This window comes from Zophobas morio, unplaced genomic scaffold (assembly GCF_036711695.1).
Source record: "Zophobas morio isolate AGI-343-1 ecotype UQ-CSIRO unplaced genomic scaffold, CSIRO_AGI_Zmor_V1 ptg000031l, whole genome shotgun sequence".
Lineage (NCBI taxonomy): Eukaryota > Metazoa > Arthropoda > Insecta > Coleoptera > Tenebrionidae > Zophobas > Zophobas morio.
Genome location: NW_026972136.1, coordinates 1,203,652 through 1,209,552, shown reverse-complemented (window position 1 = coordinate 1,209,552; position 5,901 = coordinate 1,203,652). Strand labels below are relative to the sequence as shown.

The following is a 5,901-nucleotide window of genomic DNA, read 5'->3' as shown; positions in this document are numbered from 1 at the left end:
TATTGTTGATTTTATGAGCATAACTTAAGTACCAGTAATTTTTATGTAATTTATAAACAATAATAATTTTAATAATAAAATCCTAATTTGCATGGAAGTCACAACCAAACAACCAAAGTTTTGTTCCATCACTGAAACAAAAATGACTTAATTTTTTTCCATTGGAACAGTACCCTTTGTAATATTTTTTTTTAATTTTTGGGAAATGTGTTCCCATTCTATTGGGTTATTTAAAGGGGTATAGCAAAAGTACCATAACTCGTAATCTATAAAGAATCCTCTATAAGCTAGTGTTTCATCATTTGAATATATTTTTTTTTTTGAAAAATTTTGGAAAACGTTTAGCCAATTTTCTGATTTATTTAAAGAGATTAGTAATTAATATACAGTTCTCTGTAAGCCAGCATCTTTTTTGCATTCATCTATGGTGAATTTTAACATTTTTTTGGAAAATTTTTTGACAAACTTTCTCGTTATTCCAAGAGTAATTTTTCAGATTCATAATCTATCGAGACTTCTCCATTGTATTCAACTATGATCCGTTTAAAGATTTTTTTGGAACTTTTTGAAAATTTGTTTTCCCAGTTTTCTCATTTATTTCAAAAGCCACAATAAAAATATTTTCGATTCGACATTTTTTGGAAATTATTTTCCCATTTTTTTCGATTATTGAAAAAATCAAATTTTCCTCCAAAATATTCCATTCTAATATTTTTCAAAAAATGTTTCCCATCCTTCTCGGTCTACTCTTCACATTTAAATTTGGAACTTTTTGAGAATTTGTTTTCTCAGTGTTCTCATTTATTTCAAAAACCACAAATAAAATACTTTCGATTCGACATTGTTTGGAAATTATTTTACCATTGTTTTCGATTATTGAAAAAATCAAATTATCTTCCAAAATATTCCATTCTAATATTTTTCAGAATTTTTTTTCCATCTTTCTCGGTCTACTCTTCAGCTTTAAATCTGCGGAGAATTCTCTATAAGCTAAGATCTCTTTTGTTGCTTGGAAAATTATTTTTTAATTTTCCTCAGTTATTTAAAGAGACAGCAAAAATGTCTTTAGATGACAATAATCTAAGAAAAATTATCCTTAAATTTTAGAAGTTTTTTACTTTGAATACAGTACTTTATCATTTTTTTTCAGTGTTTTTTTTTTGTTGTTATTCAAGCAAAAATGATTTCAACTTCTGCGCGTTTTTATACCGACCAACTATATTTTAATATATTTTAATTTTGTCTTAAATGTCAACTTGGCTGAAATTTTATTCATTCTCTTTTCAGCCAAAAATAAAAAGGGGTTCAAATGGTATATTAAATAATATTAATACTTGAAAGAAATATAAAACTGAACTTTTTCACAAAATTTGTGTAAATATTTTTGGATTATTCTCGTTTTAACATATTTTGAGTTATTTTCACATTTTGAAGGAGTTTATTCACAAACATATGAATTCAATTCGGATTGAGTAGAATTGCGGTTCTGCGCGCAATTCACTCTTCGCGGAAGGAATTGGACGCAAACGCTTTTTTCTTATTTTTACTTCCCGAGAGTAAACTAAGGAAGTAGTACAGTAATCGAGTTAATAAATAAATTTATAATAAAAAGTTTTTTTTAATTTCATAAAATAAGATACTCCTGCACTTGTGGTGTGAATCCGTGTCGAATTTTGACCCTAGATATCCAGAATTTTTGGACAAAATTCAAAACTGAATAACACCATTTTGTAATATAACTTTGAAACTGCAAAACCGAACGATCTGAAAACTTGTAAATATTTTAAGGTTATCGTAATGATGGTAAATCGTTAAGCAAAATTTATTCGTTTATCCCCTCCCAAAAAATTGATGACGTCATCTCAAAATTTTGCCGAATAAATCCTATCCAAAATGTGCAAAATATGACGAGTCTATACTTGTGATGCATTGAGAGTTTCAAAATTTCATATACAGAGTGATTTTATTCACTAAATCGGAAACGGCTCACTCCATTTTCCCGAAAATTTGGGAATGCAATTATGTTATCATTAGTATCTGCACCTATCCAAAGTGACATACGTGTCTTTATAAAAATGTTGATGACGTCATCACAAAATTTTGTAGAGGGAAAACTCATTTGGAACGTACGCTCAGCATGCATCTTTACATTTACTTTGACGTTACATACATATCTTTGTTTTAACTTATGAGGATTCTCAAAAAAAATAAAATTCGCATAATCAAAATTTGTAATTTTTCGGAAAAGCTGGATTTGTTTTATTGTATTTCAGGGGCGAGGGAAGTTCTGTGGAAATGACTTTGGCGCGATTTTTACCTTGAATGCAGTTCTTCATATTTTTCTCATCAATTTTTTGAAATTATTTTTTTTTTTTGTCTAATATTGAAGCAAATTGATTTCAATTTCTTCTTTAATTCTGTTTTAAAAATATATTTTAATTTTTTTGTCCAGTGTTGTTTTAAATGCCAACTTGGCTGAAATTTTCTTCGTTGTCTTCTCAACCAAAAATAAAATACAAACAACATTCATTTTCGAAAAGTATAAAAAACTGCGGTTGAACAAATTCTCCCATCTTATTTTCATAACCTAACGACATTTTTATAATAATTTTAACAATAAATAAATTCAAATTCGCAATCTGCGTACAATTTTATACAAGCCAACAGTTTTTGGCAATTGAATAAAGTCCTTTTCAACTTTTTCACAAATTTGTTTTGTTTTTTTTTTTAATTATTCTCGTTTTAACATTTTTATTTTCACATTTGGTCGATCATTAAAACAAAAATCACTTTGAAGGAGTTTATTGACACACATATGAGTACAATTCAGGTTGACTAGAATTGCGGCTCTGCGCGCAATTCGCTCTTCACGGAAGGAATTCGGGACAAATGCCTTTTTCCTATTTTATTTTTTATTATTGAAGGAAAAGTTATTCCAATTTTTTTCGTTCCTAATCTATGAAAAATTCTCAGCAAGCTAATGGTTTTTCAGGCAAATCAAATCAACTTTAATTTTTTATTTTGGAAAATTTTGAATAACGTTTACCCATTTTTCTGGCTTATTTAAGTTTCTTGTTGTGAAAAGATGGCTATATATATTAAGAAACAAAGGCAAAATATAAGCCCCGCCCACCCACCCTATCTGAATTGTGATAATTTTTTTTTAATCGTCGAGAGCCAAAGGAGCGGAATTTAATTGCAAAATTCTTATTATTTCTCTACAAGAAATTACCATGTAAGACATATTTTTGAGTATCGTGTTATTCGAAGAACACTATGTACATATATTAAGAAAAAATTATATTTTGCCTTTTTTTCGTATATACATAGTTTTCTTTGAACAACACGCTACTCAAAAATATGTTTTTAATTTCTTGTAAAGAAATAAGTATGTTGCAGTTAAGATCACGGCGAATAAAAAAATCATCACAACTGAGATAGGGCGGGGAAAAATGTAACATTTTAACCATATTTTAAGTTTTTTGTTGTGAAAAGATGGCTATATATATTAAGAAAAAAAAAGGCAAAATATAAGCCCCGCCCACCCGCCCTATCTCAATTCTGATGACTTTATTTACTCGTCATGAGCCAAGAAGGCAAAGCTTATCTGCAAAATCCTCATGTCTCTACGAGAAATTAAAAACATGTTTTCGAGTATCGTGTTCAAAGAATACTATGTATATTAAGAAAAAAATAAAACCAAAGATTAGGCCCCACCCATACTCGCCCTATTCTCAATTGTCAATTGTAATGAATTTTCCATTCGTTGTCAGATCGAGGGGCGGGGCTTAATTGCAAGATCCATATTTGTCTACAAGAGTTTACCGTTTTAAACATGTTTTAACTTTCTAAGGATAAAAAAATTCATCAAAATTGAGATGGGGTGGGTGGGCGGGGTTTATATTTTGCCGTTTTGTCTTAATATGTGCAGTATTTCTTGAACAACACGAAACTCAAAAACATGTTTTTAATTTCTTGTCAAGAAATAAATATTTTACAGTTAAGCTTGATTCACGGTGAATAAAAAAAATCATTACAATTGAGATAGGGGGGGTGGGCGGGCTTACATTTTGCCTATTTGTTTCAAAATGTGTAGGCTTTTTTCCACAACATGAAACTTAAAACATGTTTAAAATGGAAAATGTGTGCAAGGAAATATCGATTTTACAATTAGGCTCCGCCCTATAATTGCAAAATCCATATTTCCTTGCAAAATGTACCATTTTAACCATGTTTTAAGTTTCTTGTTGTGAAAAGATGGCTATATATGTTAAGAAACAGAGGCAAAATATAACTTAATACGACAAAGGTCAAATTCGCAATCTATGAAGACTTTTTTGGAAGTCAAGATTTTTTTGCATTTGTCTAGAGCCCATTTGATTTTTTTTTTAACTTATTTTCCCATTTTTGTCATTTATTTCAAAAATCACGGCAAAAATTACTTCCGATTCGTAATCTACGAAAAATTGTCAATGCCCTGTTTGATAGGAGTTTTTTTGAAAAATTTTCAAATATTTTCTCATGTCTTTCGACTATTGAAATAAAAATTACACAAATGTTCCATCAGAACAGAGTTCCTTCTAATATTTTTTACAATATTTTTGAAAAATGTTTTCCATTTTTTGGGGGTTATTTGAAAAAGTAGAGCAAACATAGCAACTTCAGACTGAAATCCTCAGTTAATGGCAAAAATTAAATGAGACCAGTAAGCTATGAAAAACCATGCTTAAGTTTATGATCAGCTACAGTATTTTATAACATTTTTCGAACGAATTTTCCTGTTTTTGCTTCCCGAGCGTAAGCTACTGGCTATTTTCATGCGGTCTCGACCTTTCATGGACCCTAGAGTACGAAAAAATAGGTCTCTCGTTGCCGTCTGTGATAATTTCTAATAGACGGATAATCTCCGAAACTACCCGACCGATTGTTGTCAAATTTTGTACGTAGGTATACTAGGAATGTCGAGTAAATGGTAAAACCCTGAGCAAAATTTGTCTACACATCGCCACTAATTAATATGTGTAGTTTATGAATCCATGTTGAGTTTTTACTCTACGCATTTTTCGAAGTTGTCCCTATTTGTTCGATTGTACTTTAGGGGCGAGGGAAGTTCCATCGAAATAACCATCGACCATTTTTTTTTATAAAAGAAGAATCTTGTGTTTTTTAGCACACTTTAAATACCGATAATTTAATAGTCCTTATGCAACAAGTGAGTAAAGCTGAAGGCGCGTGCGGAAATCCACCCAGTGAAAAAAGTAACTTTATTCACGAATTGCACAAAACTTTAACACTATTGTAATAAAAATCAAGAATTACCTACCTTTTTCAGCAAAACTACAGACTTGTTTCTTCAGCTCTAAATCATATTTTTTTAAACATTGGCCCGTGGGCTTTTCCGGCAATGGATTCAGTGTGGGTGCACGAGAAATTCTCATCGCTGTCCGAATCCATTGTACGACCACACAAATTACCACAAAACAGCAAGAAAACTAACACAAAGAACTCAAATAAAAACTAAATTTCAAAAATTTTAGAAGCATTTTAATTTTTGACAGATGTGTTGATCGGTCGTCATAGCAACGCCAGCCTTCTATGTTTTGTGTTTTAATATTTTTCGTTAAAAAAATGACACGTTATGAGACATTTTTCCTTTTAAAAGTGTGAAAAAATGAAACACTATGACATTTTTTCAAGCTTTTTTTGGTTCTTCATTTTTAAGTATTAATAGAGAAACAAGATTTAAATTATGGTAGCAGAAAATGGCAACTTATAATACACGCGTGTATAACGTGTTGCATAAACAATCAATAACATTCGGTATCTTGGACACTAGAAACATTCCACTCTTTATTTCTTATTAGTAAGGTACCGAACACCTAGCTTTTACTTTTAAACTGG

General features: G+C 30.2%; 1 protein-coding gene across 1 annotated transcript in view; it reads right to left on the bottom strand.

The window, feature by feature from the left end:
- Positions 1-5,693, bottom strand: part of Dachs (dachs) — a 205,211-nt gene extending 199,518 nt beyond the window's left edge. Inside the window, exon 1 of the mRNA XM_064069739.1 lies at positions 5,324-5,693. The gene's annotated coding sequence lies outside the window, so the exon portion shown is untranslated. The remainder of the gene's footprint in view (positions 1-5,323) is intronic.
- Positions 5,694-5,901: the final 208 nt, after the last annotated feature.